We start from the raw sequence: 22,389 nt of genomic DNA, 5'->3' as shown, positions 1-22,389 counted from the left end.
CAAGTTTCAGTACTAATTTTCTATTGAAAGATGATACTCTACTTATCCTAAAGCTTGATCCATAATAGTGTTTGTATGGTCAAGATGCTTTTAGTAATGTGATGTAATGCTATGCATTAAATTCCCCATGCTATTTTTTGTTGTTTCTAGACATGCTACAGACATTAAAATTTTCACAATTAATTTCAAAACTGCTAGGTTTTCATTTTTAATCCAATAGTTACAATAGGAGAGAATGATTTGAATCTTGGATGTTATGGACACACCATGAGGAGCCAAATGGTTGAGTTTTAAGGCACGAATATGCAGGCTATAAAGATTCTATTTTCTGCTATTCCATCTATTTGTCACTTGTGCATTAAGTTCGAAGAAGATCTCTGTCACAACTACTAAGTTGGTAGGTTATTATTGAGTCTTATATGGGCCCACCATTGATACTATTTTATTATACACCATTAATAACTTGCCACCTCAAACGATTGTGAAATTTTTTGGGAAATTACTGTTCTACTTCCATCCATACTTGTGTGCTATATGCACCGCAATCATTCTTAAAAGTTGTAAAATTTTGATTCGCTCACCATTGTAAACTTTTTTTGTCTGACAGGAAGAATCAGTTCTACATGAGAAGCTATTTGAATATCCCAATCTTATCAACCATGCCACAGTTCACGGTCATGAGGTCATGGCTGTAAGACCACAATCTATGTCAGAGATTTTATCTCGGAGTAAGTATTTATATTTCAAAAACAATAATAAACATCAAATCTATGATTTATCTTAAATTTTAATTAGGAAATGAAAAAAAAAAATTCAGCAGCACTAAGAATTTAAAAACATAGCATTAAACAAAACACAAACGTCAGACCTTAGAGAGATGACATGTGCCCTCTGACCAAGCAATGAGTTGTAGGTTTAAGTGTTTGTCAGCATCTCCAAAATTTGGGAATAAGGCTGCCTATAACTACCAATCCTGGATTAGCCTCGTGCAGAGTGTATGATAGTTTAGTATCAAACAAAATACTTGTTTATACATACAAAAACTATGCGAAAAACACTCGATGAACAGCTTCCAATATATTCCTTTAAGAGAAATGTAGTGGTAACAGCTCATACTATATATTGAAGAAATGTTGAGAGATTGCAGATCTTTAATGACAAAACTTCAGCACATTCAACTTTAAATTCTTTTACAGAGCCTACACAAACGACTTGCTGCTCCAGCCAATAGATACTTCAACTTATAGAGGACCATACTTATTATTTTGGTGAATTTTAAAATGTACCATGACAATACATCCAATTGAAACGGAAAAAGTTGGCAGCATAAAGAAGCAACAGATTTGTACATAGCAACAGTGTTGGTAAAAGCATGGGGCGCACTTCAGTGCAAAGGCCTTTGGAGCCTTAGTGTAAAATCGCAAGCACATGCCTCCTTCAAGTGAAGCACACATTTTTATATAAAAAAATTGAAAAAAAGTATTAATGATCATACAATAATCAAGTGATCAGATAATCATATAAATTAAAAAAAGGCATTTTACATAATTCAAATAACATTCTATAAGCCCCTCCCCCTTTGCAATTTTACCACAAAAATTGCAAGTCTAGTCAAATTTGTTTTTTGGATCAGCTAGATATGAGCACTTCCATGCATTATCCTTTCTTGAATAACCGGTAGCCATAATGCCCTATGACTAATGACTAATATTAGTTCATAATTCAATTAGTTTCTATCTTTTATCTATAAAAAAAATTAGTTAACCAGTATAAGTCTATAAGAATTAGTAAATATAATATTAACGGTACTGTCGAGCGATTGCAGTCCCAAATGGGTCTTATAGAATTTGTAAAGTTGTAGGGGTAGGAAAGTGTATATCAGAACACCATAGCATTGAATTGTATATACCAAATCAATGGTTAAATCAACAGTGTTAAGATCCTATAGCTTGATTCTGTTTTGGTTTATTTTTTGGGAAATTATAGAAAAGTGCGCTTCTTTGAATGTGCCTTGCTATAGAGGCAAAAAGCATTGGAGCCTTGGTGCTTTATGCTTTGCACTTAAAGAATACTTTTACCAACATGAAAACATTTGAATTTTGCTTCAATGGACTTGACCCATATCAAATAAAAGGAGAGGCAAAATGTAAAAAGGCTCAAGTGGATGAGGCAAAAGAAAACTTAGCCCATCAAACACACTTTCAACAATATCAACAGCTATCGAGCTGTCCATGTAGATCACCATGAGAACAAGAGAGGTTGGTATTTGGGAATTGTTGAAATTCCATAGAGGTTCTTGCCTAGGAGTAACCATGTACCAGAAGGAAAATATCTAAGGGGACGACAAGAGTTCATAGCACTAACTTGGTCACAATTCCTCTACATTGGAGATCAAAAATTGAAGTTTTTAAAGCAGGGAGGATTAGGAGAGCAGTGGGGCGTGGTTATTACAATGGGCAGAGATCATGTGGTAGTAAATTAGGAACTAGGATTGCAGGAGGACAAAAGTGTGATTGGCAGGGTAAATTTAGGAAATGTAATAAGCCCATTCTAAATTTAAAATCAAATAAAAACACTAATAATTACATGGGGGCCTCATGGCCCAAGGAAGGTCAAGTGAGCCAACTCTAAAGCCAGGTCCAAGGAACAGACTGGATGGCTGTTAGTTATGAAACATAGACCAATCCCGAAATATTCTTGATGCAGCCATGGAAGATTAACATGCTATTCATTTGCAAATTTGGCTCTTCAAGAGTTACATTATAGGGTCCATGTGTGAATTCCAAGTGAAGTATCACCTCTTGATTCATCATAATGTGGCCTCTGAGTTGTGGAGTTTGATATTCAAGATGTTTGATGAGGTTCAGTGGGTACTACTGGAGAAGGTTCTTGATTTATTATGTGAGTGGCGGAGTAAGGGACCTAATTCGGCAATCTAGAATCTTACTCCTTCATGTTTGATGTGGACTATATGGAGGGAAAGAAATCGGCGGACCTTTGAAGAATTGGAATGCACATCAACACAATTGCAAGCATCCTTAGTCAGTTCTCTTTATGAGTGGGTGTCGGGTCTCAAATGGTAACTATTAATTCTTTCATAGATTTGATCCATAAGTAAATAGTTTTCCTTTTGTATTTCTTTAGGCTACTTCGTGACTATTTAACGAGGTTGTCTTGTTTCAATAGAATTATTTTTACCCATCAGAAAAAGGTAAAGGTTGGGCCTTTTAGGGTTAAAACAGTTTTTTATTTGGGTTTTTATTTGATTAGTTATAGACAATTTTATATTCAGGGGCATAGTTGTAATTTCAGCAATTCTAGTAAGGTTATTTTGGTAATTTCATTGAGTATAGAGTCTTCTAGGAGATGTAAGAGCCTGTTTGGTTCTCCTGAAACCTTGTTTTCAGTTTTCATTTCCTGTGGGCCCCACCACCTAACACACATTCAGTTTCATTTTTTGTTCTCTATTTTCAAGAAGAAGATCCAAAAATACATGTTTGAGAACAGAAAATGAAAACAAATTATTGGTGTTAAAACCTCTCCCTCCCTCTCAGCAATCTGGAATCTTACTCCTTCATGTTTGATGTGGACTATATGGAGGGAAAGAAATCAGCGGACCTTTGAAGATGTGGAACACACATCAACACAATTGCAAGCATCCTTAGTCAGTTCTCTTTATGAGTGGGTGTCGGGTCTCACAGATGGTAACTATTAATTCTTTCATAGATTTGATCCATAAGTAGATAGTTTTCCTTTCATATTTCTTTAGGCTACTTCGTGACTATTTAACGAGGTTGTCTTGTTTCAATAGAATTATTTTTACCCATAAAAAAAAAGGTAAAGGTTGGGCCTTTTAGGGTTAAAACAGTTTTTTATTTGGGTTTTTATTTGATTAGTTATAGACAATTTTATATTCAGGGGCATATTTGTAATTTCAGCAACTCTAGTAAGGTTATTTTGGTAATTTCATTGAGTCTAGAGTCTTCTAGGAGATGTAAGAGCCTGTTTGGTTCTCCTGAAACCTTGTTTTCAGTTTTCATTTCCTGTGGGCCCCACCACCTAACACACATTCGGTTTCATTTTTTGTTCTGTGTTTTCAAGAAGAAGATCCAAAAATACATGTTTGAGAACAGAAAATGAAAACAAATTATTGGTGTTAAAAACCTCTCCCTCCCTCTCAGCAATCTAGAATCTTACTCCTTCATGTTTGATGTGGACTATATGGAGGGAAAGAAATCAGCGGACCTTTGAAGATGTGGAACACACATCAACACAATTGCAAGCATCCTTAGTCAGTTCTCTTTATGAGTGGGTGTCGGGTCTCACAGATGGTAACTATTAATTCTTTCATAGATTTGATCCATAAGTAGATAGTTTTCCTTTCATATTTCTTTAGGCTAATTCGTGACTATTTAACGAGGTTGTCTTGTTTCAATAGAATTATTTTTACCCATAAAAAAAAAGGTAAAGGTTGGGCCTTTTAGGGTTAAAACAGTTTTTTATTTGGGTTTTTATTTGATTAGTTATAGACAATTTTATATTCAGGGGCATATTTGTAATTTCAGCAACTCTAGTAAGGTTATTTTGGTAATTTCATTGAGTCTAGAGTCTTCTAGGAGATGTAAGAGCCTGTTTGGTTCTCCTGAAACCTTGTTTTCAGTTTTCATTTCCTGTGGGCCCCACCACCTAACACATGTTCGGTTTCATTTTTTGTTCTCTGTTTTCAAGAAGAAGATCCAAAAATACATGTTTGAGAACAGAAAATGAAAACAAATTTTTGGTCCCTCTTCCCCCCCCCCCACAAAAGCAACGTAACAGAGCTCTCTCTTTGAGCTTCCAAATCTAATTTTCTTCTCACAATTTCAGATTCTCACCTCATCAATGAAAAAAAATCTGCAAAATCATTCCAATTAAACAGACAAAAAATGGAATTCAGATTACTCCAACAAAACCCCAACCCTTATAAATAAAACACATAAGATTTGAGAAAAATACAGAGAGAGAGAGAGCTGCAAGGAACCGAAACAAAATCTGGACAAAATTTCTCAAATTTGAGACTGTGTTGGGGCAGCAAAAAGGAAAATTTGTGTTGTGGCAACGGAAGAAATTTGTGGGTTTTGGGTCTGCTTCAGTCACCTCTGCAAAATTGATGCTCACTGAGGCTGATATTGCGCAAGATGGGTTTCAGGTCCGTGAAATGGGCAAGATAAAGATGGTTTTGGGTTTGCTTTGCGGTTCTCTATTTTTCTGATAGGTTGTCTCCATGTGTACGCGCACGCGTGTGGGTTTAAATAGTGGGAAGAAGAGACAAAACCATTGGTTTGTTTTTACGTTTTTAAATGGGGAGAAAAAAGAAAAAAAGAAAAAAGATAGACCAGAAAATTGGTGCCAAACAATGAAACTTGATTTTTTAGTTGGGAAAACAAGTTTTGACTCTTGAGAATGAAAGCAGAAAACAGAGTTTTAGAAATGAAAACTGAAAACAACATTAGGAGGAACCAAACAGGCCATAAGTATCTTATGTTTATTTTATGTGGGTCCAAGTTATTATTTTATTAGGTTTTAGCGTACTAGTGAATCTAGGAGTACCAGAGTCCCAATACTAGCAAGAGTCCTATTATTAATGTATTCAAAGGAGATGGAATTGATTACTAAAATTGAGTGTTTTGAGCATAGAGGTATGTTGGCCTTTGTGGTTTCTTTCCTTCCTCCTTTTCTCTTCTTTCTTTGGGCTGTTCGCTCATTGATTTGACTTCGCTTTACTTAAGATTAAAGATAAGGGCCGGGCAGACATTGAAGGCGCATTTAGTAGGTAGTTTCACAGGTCTGTTTAGTAGATAGCAAACTACGGCTTTGACAAGCAGCAAGCACCTACTCCTAACTGTTCACGGGTATTGTTCATACAGCCCCCCAAACACCCTAAATTTCTTTTTAATTCTTCTTCATTCATAACCCTAAACCCACCACAAACACACGTTGACAAATTCCTCAAATTTTCCTAGGCCAATGATCAAGCAAATTCAGTTGGTTTTTGGGTGGGGGTTGGGGGGAGGGAGAAGTAGGACAGCTCTAATATAAATAACCTACCACTACCGCCACCACCTCTACCCCCAACACCATCATTTCGACCACCGCCACCACTATCACTACAAATACCACACCATTTCCCAACATTGACACCTTTTAGTTATCGAAAACCGTGTTTTTTTTCCAACCACCTCCTTTTTTTCTCGTGGCCTACACCTGATCAATTTCATACCATACGCCAGATCTCCAACAGCTTATATTCCCATAGCCACCCAAACTAGCTCAACAATCTAATCTGTTGAGCACAAACTGAAACATCCTTCACAGCAACAGCTTGAGCCACCCAAACCACCCGAACATCTAAAACATCCACTACAGCACAACCTAGTGCAACAAAACAAGGGTGGAGGAACAGATCAGTATTCAATTCAGGAGAGACGGGAACTTTAAAGGATCGATTTGGGTTGGATGCAAGGCTTTGGACTGCATTCTTGCTTGCTTTGTAAAGATGCGATGATGTTTTCACAGTAAGGAACCTTTCAAAGTTTTTCACGATAACTACAAAGATGTGAGGACTCATAGTAGATTGAATAAGGGTGGACACTATGAGGAAATCGTTTTTTTGATAAGTAGGTACTATGTGGAGATCTCAGAGTATCATAGTGGTTGCGGAGAGGTTGCATAAGAATACTGGAAAGAATCAATAGAGGAGGACAGACGATGTTTAGAGTCAATTTGCATAGCTTTTTCTGGTTGAAAATTTATCGGCAATGGAGGTGGAAAACAGTGCTGGCAAGGGTCTGACTGGGCCAGTCACCGATGAAAGGAGTGATTTGATTTGGAAAGAATATGGCACAATGGCCATGGGAATAATCAGCAGGATGTACAGCAGTTTTCCAACCCTGGAGATACATTGAGTAGGAAGGAGATATTTGGGTGATTTGCTTTTAAGTCAAATGAGCACAAGTCAAACATTTGAATCTGCCACTTCTGAATTAGGCAGACCCACTTGAATTTTCAGTATTTATTGGACCCTAGCCCACACTGCCTTAAGAATTTCTAAAGCACCCAATGAGAAACACAAAGTCATATAGACTGAACCATAAAACCGGAGTTAAATCAAGCTGGGTTGCTAAACAGCTAAAGGCCATGGTAGACTTGTGAATGGATCTATTGGGACTGATGAAACCCAACTCCTTGAAGGCTCTAGGAATTCTACTCATAAGTGCATAGCACACAAAACCAAAGCCCAAACCTCTCAACATCTTAATGAGGCTCGAGTGTTATGCTTTGGCTGGTGGGCATACTTGTGGTGCTGACTCAAGCTCATGGGAGGGGGGAGAAGTCTCAACAATCATAAAGACCTAGGCTGTAATTGCAGTGATGGAACTGTCAACACCGTATTTCGGAACCAACTCCCACCACTTTGAAGTCTTGGATACAGTTTTGACTTTTGTGTTAGTGAGAGCAATGTGTGTAAGAGTGCATCTTCTCATCCTTTTACAATTTTAAGGAAGTCACCATCAACCATTGAGTTTTTAAAAGTGTGATTTGCCACCTATCTCTAATTGATTTGATTTCCTAGTAAGCTAAGGGAATCCTAAGGGTTCCTAGCGGACCTAGCCTAAACTAAGATAAAAAAATAATGTCTTGAACCAAAGATCATGAATTCCAAAGCTCGGTTACATATGGGGAAGGTGTTAAGTACCCCATGACACCCATCTTCTTTTTTTTTTTTTTGATAAGTAATAATGTTATATATACGAAAGGCTACTCTATGCATGAAAAACATAGAGCAAACCTAGAAAATACAAGAAGAAGAAAACAGAGAAAAAAAAAAAAAAAAAAAAACAATCAACATATTAATTACAAAGAGAAAGAGAGATAAGAAAAGAAGGAAGAGAATCACTAGTCGTGAGTCCCCATGCCTGAGACCAATCAAAAAGAGTTCCACTAAAAGAAGCAAGCATCTAATCACCAGAACTATCCAAATCCTCAAAAACAAGGCTGTATGGTATTGCCATTGATAAGGAAGTATCTGTAGAAGCTTCTTTGTCAACACAGTGACTAAATTTGGGAAAAGGGAGCTTGTTGGTTTGATTTGGACTCCATGGTCTCAATTGATTTAAGCCATGGACAAAGCACTACTTTTTTAATAGCATTTTGAAAAAGTAGGTTTTATTTTTTTTGTTTGGGGGGGGGGGGGGGGGGGGAGTGAATTTCAAGATGAAAGTGAAAACATGTCTTTTAGGGAATTCGGAATTGGATATTTATTAAAAGGAGTTATTTTTTAAACTTGTTTTGGGGTTTATTCAAGGAAAACCAATTTTGGAGCTCTTTTTATTTATTTACTTATTTTGATAAATAACGTAATTTATTGAAAAAAAAAAACAATGTATACAGGACATATACTAGAGACCATCAATCATGGTGTAGAGCACAATGATCAATGAAATCTAAAAGAGATGAAAAAAAAAAAAAAAAAAAACCCAATGAAGTGAAAAAAGTTTAAAAGGAAAAAAGTTGTCAAAAGTGAAAACTCCATGGAATCTCATAAGGTGTTTCTAGGGGGAAAAATTCCATGGTTTTGAAAATATACTTTTCAAAGGCAAATTCCTTATTTTTTATAAAAATGTTTTCCAGAATTGATAATCGCATAGTTTTTAAAGAAGTTTTAGGACAACCAAATCCTTGTTGGTTAGTCCTACTTAAATCTGGAAAAATGTTAAGGTTTTAAGATTGATTCCTCATTGATTATAAAATTGATGGGTAGCTTTTAACTTAGGACATACAAATCCTTGTTGATTAAACCTAATTCAATTTGGAAAAACGTAAAGGTTTAGAGATTAATTCCTCATTGATTAGCAAATTGAGGGGTAGATTTCAATTTAGGACAACCAAATCCTTGTTAATTAGACCTAATTAAATCTAAAAAAATATGAAGGTTTCAAGATCAATTCCTTATTGACTTAAAATCTGAGGGTAGATTTCAATTTAGGACAATCAAGTTCTTGTTGATTAGACAAAACTAAATCTTGAAAATTTTTGTTTTGAATGAGATAGTTTTTGCAAGCACGTAATTTGGTGTATTATTCTTGATCACTGACAATTTTTTCTACCTAGCTTTTGGTGCAGATTTAGTCATGGCTCTAGGAAATGGAAGTAGCAGCCATGCTTCACGCTTAGATAAGGGGAAAGGCCCAATGGTTGAGCCTGAGCCTGAGCCTGAGCCTGAGCCTGAGCCTAAGCCCACTAGAGGTGAGGATTACAGTAGTGAAGTGCCCCTCTCCCAGGTGGAGGAGAAATCAGAAGAGATTGGCCACTTCTTTCAGGACTGATCAGGGTGAGGATCCTCCTGTTGATGGGAGAGAAGGTAGAGCTGTGTAGACTGCAGGAGCCCACTAGTTCTTTGCTCAATGAGGAGGGTATTGTTGGTGGATAGGTCTATGGAAGCATGTCCCACGATTAGCAGCACTAAAAAACACCCCTAACACTCTTAACATAGTGTCCTTTCCTCTATCTGGAACAGCCCATTTTTTGTATTTAGGGGCATCATCTGATCTAGGTGGCAGCTTGCTGTTTGTTGTAGTTTTTGCTTGGCTTTGTTGTACATGTCTTGTGTTAAAACTGTTTTTGGTTTTGTGGTAGGAGGTGAGTTAGACTTGGTATAATGTGGTTGGTTGTTTGCAGCTGTGCTAGTAGCCTATTTATCCCTGCTTTTCTGGTTTAGATAAAAGTTCTTACTCATGTTAAAAAAAAAACAAAAAAACAAAAAACAAAACAAAAACAAACAAACCACATTACATACATACATTTTTTAGGGGAGTCTGAAAGAAGAGAAGGGGGGAGGGAGGGGGGGGGGGGGGGGGGGTGGGGGGGGAGAGAGAGAGAGAGAGAGAGCTTGTGATCTTTTCTTTTGTTTTAATCAAAAACCTAAAATTCCTATCCTACAGCAATATCAACCTACAACCAGGTTATAAAAAAAAAAAAAAAATACAACCAAAAACTGTATTTAAAAAGTAGCAAATAACTTGCAGCGAAAGCAAGGATGGTTGGGGGGGGAGGGGGGCTTGGGTTTTACAAATCCTCTCTCACCCATCCTCCAATATTTTTTATTAAAAAAAATAATTATATATTAATTTTATCTAAATGACTGCATCATCATTTTTACCTCTTATTTCACTTACACAAAAACATATTAAAGATATATGCTCCCAAAAATAGATATGTTTAAGTACATTACTAATGCATCATCATACATTAACCAAAGCATGTTCAAGATATATGTTCCTAAAAATACATAATTAAATCTCTTTAATAAAACCTTCTTTATTTTATATATATATATATATATATATATATATATATATTTTGGACACTGTTTTTATTCATTCATTTTTCGAAGTTAAAATTGTGTATTTTGTGGTTAACAGTTTGAGATCTTCTTAATAAGTAACATTTAGAGATCCTTATTGCATTTGTCAAGTTTCTTTGCTTATATTGACTTGGATATGTTTACGCACGTAAAGTAACGTTTATTATTTACAATTTGATTAAATTTTCTTAATTTTAAAAACAGTTGTTATAATTTAACTGTACAATGTTTAATCATTTCACTAAAAAATCTGATTTAAAATGTTTAAAGAATGTTAATTCTGATTTAAAAGAATAGTTCACAGTTTACAAATTGAAAAACAAATAATAATAAATGACCAAAATAAAGACTAACTGATTAAATATAGTAATATCCTGATTTCTGGAAAAATAAAAACATATACATATGAGGGTTCAAAGAGACTTAATGATAAAATATCATAGCAGATCCACACTGAAAAACCAAAACAGATCTAGAGAAACAACAAATAACACAGGCGTTTCACATGATTCAGTCTATTTCACAAGAATAATACATGAAACTAAAAAAAAGATCAAATTTTTAAGAATTCGCAAGACTTACACTGAAAGAAGGGCGACCAAATCGACCATCCCACAGGTTTTTCACAAGCCGATCTTCAAGTGTCGTGTCCCCCAGATCATCAAAGTGGGTTCCAAATCTAAGTACGGCGATGGGTTGGGTTAGATTAACTCAAGGTTTTTGTTTTTTTTTTTTACTATGAAAAAAATAAAAAATAAAAAGAAAAAGCAAAACACTCTAGAGGATGAAGCCATGGAGGTGGTTGGGTTAGATTATAACTCAAAGTCTGACAAAATAAAGGACAAAACTGATCTCTTCTGTTTACTTATTTTATGTTTATCACTTTGAACTTTGGTCGGGTGTGGAGCACTCCACTAGTATCCCGTGCAGCCTCCTATCACAGTATGACAAGTGTCTGTCTTCCTACGACTCAATAGTCAATACACTCTTTCATCATCTTTTTTTTTTTTCTCCTAGGTAAATTACCATTTTGACCCATGAATTTTAGTGGCAATTTGATTTAGGATAAAGATTAGATATAAAATTGGTTGTAATCTACTTAATATCTTTTTATTAGAAGTAAATTTTGACAAATTCATCATTGAATTATATCTTTTTTTTTATATTCTTTATACTTGCAAAATTTCTAGAAAATTAAAGATCAATAACTATTTTTTTTTTTTGAAAGGAATAACTATGTTATTAATAAATTGTTTAAATTGTAAATTTATGTAATTTAAAATTATGTATAAAATATAAGTTTATAGATCATATAGTAAATAATATTTGATTGATACAAAATTTGACATGTGTATTAAGAGCGTAAAGAACATGCAATTCAACGGTTAGAATTTCAAAATATATAGTAATTTTTATTTTATTGAGTAAAGTTGTAGTCTTACATTACAACTAATTTTGTAACTAAACTTTGTCCTTTGATTATAAGATTTCAAATATATTGGTTTATATTTTGGTATTTTATATGTCAAAATATAAGTGATTGATGGAAAATATTAAAGTGACTAACAATGAAAATAAAATTTTTTTATTCCACATCAAATAAAACATGCACTATCTTGTGAAATAAAATATATTTATAAAATTTTAAGTTAAAATTAAAATCAAAATTTCGAATTAAGCCTATCGTTTCTCATTTAAAATCTCCTCAAATTTTAACTAAAGAATATAAAAATATTTATTTTATTTTAAAAAAGAGAGGCTTATTTTATCTTAGTTCTTGGATATAAGGCAATGCATCATTAAGTAAAGTTGTAACCAAATTTTTAATTTTATATTTTGTTGTTAAGAGAAATATAGATATTGTTTGGACTGTGGCTTTATAGGAGATTATATGATTAATGTTGACAATCTATCATTTAGGATATCAGTTTTCAAAAATTGAAGTCTTAAACTATTAGGAGAGATTAATCATCATTGATTATCTAACATATTTGTAATTTATATTTTTTTGGGAAATAGTTTAGGGTTTCAATTGGGTTGGGCGTATATTGGTCTTATATTTTGGAGGCATTGTTAGAAATGAAAAAGAAAAATGCTACAACTACTATAAAATGTTTATGTAAGGACTCGATTCGTAACGACCCCAAGATAATATTGGGCTCGTACGTAAAGAGGGCCCAAACAATATCATTTGTAGAGCGTGGGTTTGAAATGCTAGATCTTGGTCACCGGACGGTAGTTTGGGTTGGCTCCGGTTAGTGAATCTCGTCCGAGGAGTCTGGGGAGCTTTATGCTCTTCTTATTCTCCTTGTTTCTAGGACACCATGGCTGGGAGGACGGGTTGTCCCCCCCTCCCCCCCTTTTTCACACTGCCTCTCTTATCCTTTTATACGGGCATTTATCCTCTTACCAGCGTCCACGCATAAGCTCAATTTCCTAGGACTTAAGATTTGTCCTGTCAGCCCATACCTAGAGTGGTTGGGGGTGGTTGTAAAGCTGAAGAGCATGGCTCTGTCAGGTGCAGAGTATTGAATGGCAATAATGGCAGCTTTCCCTTTGTCCTTGGTCGTTATACTATCCAGCGTCTCCTTCTCTATTGACATAGATATTTTAAATTTTTTCCCAAACTGTTCCTATACCGTTTTTACCCTTTATTCCAGGGGGACCTCGGATATGCCGAGGACAGAATTATCCTCGGCTATGTCTCAAGACTATTTGGACTTTTATTACACATCCTCGGCTATTCCCTTCCTCAGCTCCGGCCTTGGGCCTCAATGTAAAAATGGATCAGGGCCACAAATTATTGGGCCCTACAATAGCCTCTCAAAATCCTACTGTCCGACCTCTTGGTCGGAGAGGAGGGTTTTGGTAATGCCAAGCCTTTATTACGGTTCGTTTAGCTTTGCCCTTCATTAATGTTGGTGTCTCTTTATCTGCTTAGGAAATGCGCCGGGTTACGAGACATTCTTCTAGATTTACACACGATGCGCTCCTATCGTTTCAATGTACGAGGCGCGTCTTTAATAAATTTCCTTTACGAGGCCAATCAAACCTGACAGTTACAGATGGCATTGGGGAGTTAAACAGACGCTACCTTACTTGCAGATCTTCTTGGAGATAGGTGCGTATTAAATGCCACTGCATTCACCTTCCATATAAGAATCCAAACGAGAGGGTTCCCTTCGCGTAAAGACTCTTTAACCTTCCTAAAGCCTCAACCCTCAAGCTGTGCTCAAAGTCTTCCTTATTAGCATAGCCAAAGCTTATAGTATGACACATTTGAAGTACAAGTGGGGATGAAAAGATCACATCCTTCTTAGAAGCGTTCTGTCCCCCCGAAACTTAAGATGGCTCGGTCAGGGCAGGGATGGCAGAGACTCAAGATACCTCTCATCCTCCCTTCAGCCAAAATCTGAAACAGGGGCTCATCGCGTCAAACCTTTGGTGCGACTGAGCTGGGGTCACCCATTATCAGTACCTGCCGCTCTCTTATGAGCATAGCTAACATGGCACCAGTGTGTTAGGAGTCAGGACTGACACAGGGACAAAGTATCCCTGCTTCTTCCTCTCTTCTTTCACTGGTGCCTTCCTTTGCCTCCCCCTTCTTCTTCTTTCCCATCACCAGATCCATCCTAGTGCTTTTCCTTCTTCCTCTTCTTCTCTTCTTCCACCAAGGGAGGTCTTCCTCTCAATATGGGTGCTACTGGGGTAGAATTTGGAAAAACTTCTGGCTGTTTGTTTGTTTTGTTGTTTTTGTAATTCGTTTTCTATATAGGCCTGTTTAGGCCCTTCATTGTACGCTGTAATACCTCTTTATATTAATAAAAATCAACATTGCTTTATTTTGTATATTCTACCTCTTTTTCCTGAAATGGTTATGCCGTGAATAGACGTACTACCATATGATTTCTTTTTTATTTTTATACTCTGAACGATGCTCAGGGCCGAAATCCCAGTTAATAAAAAGACATTGCTCTGTGCTTATTGAAACTATCCGGCATAATAATGCCGATTTGAACAAATGATACTTAGGGCAGAAACCCTTACTAAGAAAAAAGAAAAGATATTATGATGAGTTTATTAGAGCTGTCTGGCATAATAATGCCGACCTGAGAAAATAATACTTAGGGCCGAAATCTCTTACCAAGAAAAAAGATGTTATTATGAACTTATTGGAGCTATCGTGTACAATAAGACCGACCTGAAAATGGGTTGTATACCCCAAACTTGAACGAGATGATGGCTGAATGCTCGGTGCCATGTAGGAAGTAATCATCCGAGGATATATAACCCAAAATGAACAGCCCCTGCAGGTTGCTGAGTAATAAGACATTTCGCCATCTTCCTAATGACCTTCATAGCCTTAGCCTTTTCTGGTATTTGGTCCGAGGACTGAGCAACTTAGAATTCTTCTTAAGTAGCTGACTTTTCCATAGGTTTGAGTCCGAGGACCATGCAATACCTTGATTCTGTCCAAAACTTGATTTTTTAAGTAGTTGGTTTTCCCATAGGTTTGAGTCCGAGGACCATGCAATACCTTGGTTCTGTCCAAAACTTGATTTTTTAAATAGTTGGTTTCCTCATAGGTTTGAGTCCGAGGACCATGCAATACCTTGGTTCTGTCCAAAACTTGATTTTTTAAGTAGTTGGTTTCCCCATAGGTTTGAGTCCGAGGACCATACAATACCTTGGTTCTGTCCAAAACTTGATTTTTAAGTAGTTGGTTTCCCCATAGGTTTGAGTCCGAGGATCATGCAATACTTTGGTTCTGTCAAAAACTTGATTTTTAAGTAGTTGGTTTCCCCATAGGTTTGAGTCCGAGGACCATGCAATACCTTGGTTCTGTCAAAAACTTGATTTTTTAAGTAGTTGGTTTCCCTATAGGTTTAAGTCCGAGGACCATGCAATACCTTGGTTCTGTCAAAAACTTGATTTTTTAAGTAGTTGGTTTCCCCATAGGTTTGAGTCCGAGGACCATGCAATACCTTGGTTCTGTCCAAAACTTGATTTTTTTAAGTAGTTGGTTTCCCTATAAATTTGAGTCCGAGGACCATGCAATACTTTGGTTCTGTTCAAAACTTGATTTTTTTTTAAGTAGTTGGTTTCCCTATAGGTTTGAGTCCGAGGACCATGCAATACCTTGGTTTTGTCCAAAACTTGATTTTTTTAAGTAGTTGGTTTCCCCATAGGTTTGAGTCCGAGAACCATGCAATACCTTGGTTCTGTCCAAAACTTGATTTTTTTAAGTAGTTGGTTTCCCCATAGGTTTGAGTCCGAGGACCATGCAATACCTTGGTTCTGTCCAAAACTTGATTTTTTTTAAGTAGTTGGTTTCCCCATAGGTTTGAGTCCGAGAACCATGCAATACCTTGGTTTTGTCCAAAACTTGATTTTTTTAAGTAGTTGGTTTCCCCATAGGTTTGAGTCCGAGGACCATGCAATACCTTGGTTCTGTCCAAAACTTGATTTTTTTTAAGTAGTTGGTTTCCCCATAGGTTTGAGTCTGAGGACCATGCAATACCTTGATTCTATCCAAAACTTGATTTTTTAGTAGTTAGGGGAATTAACCCCTCGGCTATGGCATGGGATCTTGGTTTAGGGGGATTAGCTCCTCGGCTAAGCCCCTAGAACCATCCGTGCTGCTGACGCTACGAAGCACAACCCCTAGTGAAGAAACGTAGCCCTTAGTGGAACTTTACGCTAGAACACTACATCCGGCCGTTGGAAATGATATGAGGGATTGTCTCAACCCACCACCTGTGCCAAGACACAAGCCTTCCCCACAGACGGCGCCAATTGTAAGGACTCGATTCGTAACGACCCCAAGATAATATTGGGCTCGTTCGTAAAGAGGGCCCAAACAATATCATTTGTAGAGCGTGGGTTTGAAAGGCTAGGTCTTGGTCACCGGACGGTAGTTCGGGTTGGCTCCGGTTAGTGAATCTCGTCTGAGGAGTCTGGGGAGCTCTATGCTCTTCTTATTCTCCTTGTTTCTAGGACACCATGGCTGGGAGGACGGGTTGCCCCCCCCCCCTTTCTCACACTGCCTCTCTTATCCTTTTATACGAGCATTTATCCTCTTACCAGCGTCCATGCGTAAGCTTAATTTCCTAGGATTTAAGACTTGTCCTGTCAGCCTATACCTAGAGTGGTTGGGTGTGGTTGTAAAGCTGAAGAGCATGGCTCTGTTAGGTGCAGAGTATTGAATGGCAGTAATGGCAGCTTTCCCTTTGTCCTTGGTCGTTATACTATCCAGCATCTCCTTTTCTATTGACATAGATATTTTAGATTTTTTCCCAAACTGTTCCTATACCATTTTTGCCCTTTATTCCAGGGGGACCTCGGATATGCCAATGACAGAATCATCCTCGGCTATGTTTCAAGACTATTTGGACTTTTATTACACATCCTCGGCTATTCCTTTCCTCGGCTCGGGCCTTGGGCCCCAATGTAAAAATAGGCCAGGGCCACAAATTATTGGGCCCCACAGTTTACAATAAGATGTAACAATTATTGTGATTGATGAACTTTAATAACCTAATTAATGAATGTTCGATTTTTTTTTTCTGTGATCGGTAATATGTCAATTTGTAAGGTCATAATAAATTTTGTATTATTCCTAGCATTACTCTTGAAAAAAAAAAGTGAACAACCATTTAATAGAATGTATTTTTCATAAAATTTTGGACCTTTTATGATGGACTATTTTTTAATAGAGGTAGAAACATATTGACATTATAGTGGGGTCTTGGGCCTGCTCTAGATATTAAAATAATTTTGATATAACTTGGAATGCTATATTAGCTAACACTAGATTTGGAAGCTGTATTTCAAAATGATTTTATTCTTCAATAAATTTACTTACCTTTCCCTCAAAAAAAGAAAAAGAAAAAGCTATTTAGAACTGCTCGTCTAACCTCAAAAAAGAAAAAAGAAAAAAAAAGAAAAACTATCTAGAGTGTTTATAGTGTGGATGTCAAGGTAATGCTGCATGAACACTACTCACTCACTCCTCGTATACGATTGCAGGTACCTTATAGGTTTAATTCCAAGAGTGAAGGTTAATTGCAGTTTAGTTTGCAAACAAATTAGCCAAAAATGGGGCAAATCAACGAGAAAATTTTACAATCTTTGATTGTCCGCCTTTGAACATTGTTATGCTCTTTTATATTTTGTTGCCTTGATATTAAAATAATATAATCTCTTGATTATGAAAAAAAAAAAAAAAAAAAAAAAAAAACAAAGCAATCCTATTTAGCTCCACCTTGAGGAAGGGCTGCTTAGTTTGTCTTGATTGGCATTCCCAACATGCTCATGAGGATGAAGTCTGAATATGATTTAAGTCCCGATTGGCATTCCCAACATGCTCATGAGGATGAAGTCTGAATATGATTAAAGTTAACGCGCTTTTTTTTTATTTTATGGAACTTGGTCTTTTTTAGATACCTTAAAGCTTTGATCCGCCTGCCAGTGAGAAATGGATTTTCCCTTTGGCTTGTCAACCCTCCAAAATAGAAATAGTTTCATTTTGTTTGCTATCAATGACAATGTTATCAGAAATGCAATATTTACCAACGAACTATCTAAAGTGATTTTTTTTTCTCCATGAAGTTCTAGTGATATAGGATAGGGCAGTAGGGGGCGTATGTGATGGGGCAATCAATTTTGATTTTGATGGGACATAAGCTCATTGTTAAATGAACTCTTAAGTACTGGAGAGTAGAGAGAGATGACGATTGTTGGCCTTCTGCATATTCTAACCGGAAGGCTAAGAGCTTGTTTGGATGAGGAGAGTTTTGAGTTATATCATTCAATTTTCTGTTTTCATCATCCAAAATGTGTGGGTCCCACCTGTTTTCAAAACTCAGCACTTGTTTGGATTAATTTTGAGTCACCGTTTTCATCACTCTGTCACTCAGGAAAACAGATGTGAGTGACCAAAACAGAAAACAGGTTTCACCTGTTTTCAAAACTCAAAAACTAAGTTCAGTGGCAAGCCGGTAAATTTAATGAAGTTGTGGGCCCCTTCGCCAGTGCATTGTCACATCCAGAACAAGTTGAGTTATTACCGTTGGAGCTCTTCTGTTTCATTTTCACTTCCTTCTTCTTCCCAGTGAGCTAGCTCCACCACCGAACTCAATAACCCCAAACCCAGTAACCCCAAATCAGCCAAACACAGACCCAGCAACCCCAAACCCAGCCAACTCCATCAGCACAACCAACCCAATCACAACCACCCACCACCCACTGCCGCAACCACAACCAGCCCACCATGACTCAAATTAAAATAAAATAAAATAATTATCACCATCACAAACCCACCTCAACAACGGTCATCCACAACACCCATCACAGGCCACAACCCACAAGCCACGACTATCCACAAACCGATCTAACCCATAAAACCCAACAAACCGACGGCGAGTGGAGGAAGATTGGAGCAAACCGATCTGACCCACACAAAACCCAGCAAAACGATACCCATAAAACCCAGCAAATCGACGGTGAATGGAGGAAGAGTGGAGTAAACCGATCTGACCCACACGAAACCCAGCAAACTGATTTATACCCACACACCAACACACTGATCTAAAAAAAAAAAAAAAACAAAGAAACGAAAAGAAAGAAAGAAAATTGAAGGGAGAAGAGTACAGGGGAGATCGACGACGAGTGGAGGAAGAGATGGCCAGAGCTAGACAGTCCTGACGAGGCGAGGGAGCTTCTCATTTCTTTGTTCCTTCTGATTTGAGGAATGCGGGGGAGAGAAGTGGTGGATTCAATGAGTGAAAGAGAGGAGAGGGGCGAAATTTTTAGGTCTCAAGGGAGAGTAAAGGCAGAGAAGTGAAGAGAGGAATAAAGAAAAAGAAGAGGAGAAAGAACTTACGCAGGTAGGCAAGTATATCCTTCTGACCCAATACAGTAAATGGGTCCCAGCAAAATTTTGAGTTACATAAAACAAGAAATGAAACCAAACATGTTTTATTTTGAGTGAGGGAAAAAATAGAGTTTGAGTGATGAGTGATAAAAACTGAGTAATGAGTGATGAGTGATGGGTGATGAAAATTGAGTGACCATTTTTTTTAAACCAAACAAGGCGGCATCTCAGCTTACCCACCCCCCTCTCAAAAAAGAAAAAGAAAAAAAAGAAGAAGTAGAAGTTGAGCATACAAGCTCAGCTAACACTGCACACGGTGACCTTAAGCATACTAGCTCACCGGAATATCTTTTGAAAGCACAAATTCAACCAGTTTGTGGCAACTATGAAGATGACACGAGAAAAAATGTGGTTCTGAATCTTCTGATTTCTTTTTTAAGCGTGAAAAGTTACTAATGAACAAGGAATATATTAACCCTACATCAGTAGTAGCAACTATGCTACAAGAATTATGGTAATGGTACATAATACAACTTCCTAGCAATCACTTAGAGAGAAGTTTAAACAATAAACACCTAAACCACTCAATAATTAAAAGCAAAACTAGCTTCTAGCTATTTTTGCAGTGTATCCAACGAAGAACATTCAAGTACTTGGATCCAAACACTTCCCTTTCCCGGGCATAGCAGTGCATTATGATGGCTGTTGATAAGCTGAAAACCACCACATCAGTCTCTTAAAATTCTTCGATTGTGTTAGATATCAATCTCCAGCAATACATGAGAAGAAGTTCTCAATAGCCCGTGCAAAGCAGTAGAGTGATATCTCCATTCGCCTGCTTTGCTTCTCAATGGCCAATGCCAGGCCAGTTGGAAACTCTACGAGAACATAGAGGTCCCCCACTTGGATTCCCGCCCCGTTGGCATCTCCGATCCGAGATAAGGGATTACTCCGTTAAGGGTTACTTTTAATGCAAAAGCATGCATTTGCCATTGGAATGTTACATCTCTTGAAAATCCTGAAGAGCAGGCATGTCCACATCCTGATGAACAATAAAAATGGGATTTCTGAATATCACAGATAATTTTCTCCATGGTTAAACTTTTGTCTTTGCTATTAAAAAATAAAAAAAAATAAAAATACACCTTCATAATTATCAATCATGAAATATATTGAAGTCAAATATTATACACTTAAAACTACTTTCATTCAAGTTTACTTCTTGCCATTCAATTAGGGTGGGGATACCTATAAGATAGCCATATAAGGTTTATAAAACCTTCGCACCAAATAACTTCTCAAGCTAGCAGGAAGCAACATAAAAATAAAATTTTACAAATTACAATTTACATAATTTAGATAAATTTTTCTAGACCAAGCATTATCTATGTAATTCAAATCCTTTTAGAATTTCACTACGAACCGAAACGTTGTAATTTCTTAGATAGTAACTAAGAGGGAAATATCATCTGTCACACCACTGTTTTTGAGAAATGTTAATACATGGCTAAACCCTTCCATACCCGGTATCTCGAGGTTGCAGTTTCTCACATATATCAAACTCGACGTTTAAGAAAAAGATAATAAGGAATTTGTAGAAAACAATAATTAAAGCACAATAATTTTGTTATGCCAGCATAGTCACTATTCCTTTTCAGCCAACATCTTTTGGATTTAAAAATGTCCAAAAGTAACTTTCACCATTCTACTAGTTGTCTGAGGCTTTGAACCCAAATCCAATCAAATGCACCCCAACACTATGTTCATGAGAACAAAAATGTAACAACTTTTTCTTGCAAATGCTTCCCATATAATATGCATCACATTGGCAGACTTGGCGCTAGACTAGAACTAGAACCTTTACATATTACGGAATCAACTTCGTAACTGTGCTTGATACAGAACAAGCAAACCAAGAAAAAGGTAATGAAATCAAACAAAGAAAGATGGGAATCCTTCAAAATTCAGTTTTCAAAAGAAACATTTTCCTTTCATGGTGTATAAATAATCTCAGCCCAGTTTATATCTGTTAAAGCATAGTAAAATCCCAAATTCACACTTTGATTACAGGACAAGTATACTTTAACCCAAAGCCTAGCCTTGACTTATGAGCAAGTCGATCTCCCCCACATTTCACATTCCAACTATTGCCATAAAGTTGAACAGCTTGTAAACCCTCCAGACGCTTGACAACATCCTTCATGGAAGGACGTTTATCAAGTTCCCTTTGAATGCAGCGCATGGCAAGCTCAGTTATCATTATTCCATCAGAAGCATAAAAGCCAGGGTCTTCAACAAGGCTTTCATGCACAAGATAACGATTAGGCCTATTCTGCTTCCAGGCCCAAGGGTAAACCAAAGTCTTCATAGTATCTTCCTTGTCCACAATTCTTTTTGTTATTAGCCCCAGGAGAACAATGCCATAAGTAGGGGTGGCAAATGGACGGACTAGGTCATAAGTGGGTTGAGTGTGTAATTACCCATTTATCTACTTATGACCTGTTTATATATAAATTAATTATCTATTACCCACTAAACCCATTTAATTAGTAACCTGTCCATTTAACTCAATATGACCAAAATACTTCTAAAATTAGTTGAATACCCTATTGACTTCCAAAATTACCAAAATACTCTTAAATACCCAAAATGACCCAAATACCCCCTACACTTTCAAAATTACCAATATACCCTTGAACATCCAAAATTACCAAAATACCACTAGAATGATAAATCTGAGCTTTTAGAAAAACTAGGGCTGTAAATGAACCAAGTCGATCATGAACAACTCAGGATTGGCTCGATAAAAAGCTTGTTCATGTTTGTTTGTTTATAAATAAGCCAAACTTGAGCCTTAGTTTTAGGCTCGTTTAATAAACAAGCTGAGCCCAAGCAAAAAAATTTGTTCACGAACAAACTCGTGAGTTATTAGGCTTGATACAAAATAATTCAAGTATAGACTCATTTATAAGTTTATATGTGTTAGTTAAATATACTCATTACATATATCTTAATAATGACATGGCCAACATGAGACCACTACCTATATTACCTTAATTTTTTCCTTCCCTTTAAACTGATCAAGAACCAATTTAGACTATAGTTACATTTT

At 36.7% G+C, this 22,389-nt stretch overlaps 3 long non-coding RNA genes across 5 annotated transcripts; 1 reads left to right on the top strand and 2 right to left on the bottom strand.

The window, feature by feature from the left end:
* Nucleotides 1-179: 179 nt before the first annotated feature.
* LOC126717463 (uncharacterized) lies at nt 180-11,234 on the bottom strand. Its single transcript, XR_007652597.1, has 2 exons — nt 10,985-11,234; nt 180-689 (listed from the first exon to the last, which is right to left on the bottom strand). It is a non-coding gene; the product is annotated as an uncharacterized LOC126717463 (long non-coding RNA).
* LOC126717465 (uncharacterized) lies at nt 708-4,786 on the bottom strand. Of its 2 annotated transcripts, none has more exons than XR_007652602.1 (2): nt 4,246-4,786; nt 708-2,995 (listed from the first exon to the last, which is right to left on the bottom strand). It is a non-coding gene; the product is annotated as an uncharacterized LOC126717465 (long non-coding RNA). The 2 variants fall into 2 exon arrangements; XR_007652601.1 differs by lacking the exon at nt 4,246-4,786 and adding an exon at nt 3,619-4,234.
* On the top strand, nt 3,221-4,782 carry LOC126717466 (uncharacterized). Of its 2 annotated transcripts, none has more exons than XR_007652603.1 (2): nt 3,221-3,325; nt 4,579-4,782. It is a non-coding gene; the product is annotated as an uncharacterized LOC126717466 (long non-coding RNA). The 2 variants fall into 2 exon arrangements; XR_007652604.1 differs by lacking the exon at nt 4,579-4,782 and adding an exon at nt 3,952-4,175.
* Nucleotides 11,235-22,389: the final 11,155 nt, after the last annotated feature.

This window comes from Quercus robur, chromosome 3 (assembly GCF_932294415.1).
Source record: "Quercus robur chromosome 3, dhQueRobu3.1, whole genome shotgun sequence".
Lineage (NCBI taxonomy): Eukaryota > Viridiplantae > Streptophyta > Magnoliopsida > Fagales > Fagaceae > Quercus > Quercus robur.
This window is presented reverse-complemented; position numbering and strand designations above follow the sequence as displayed.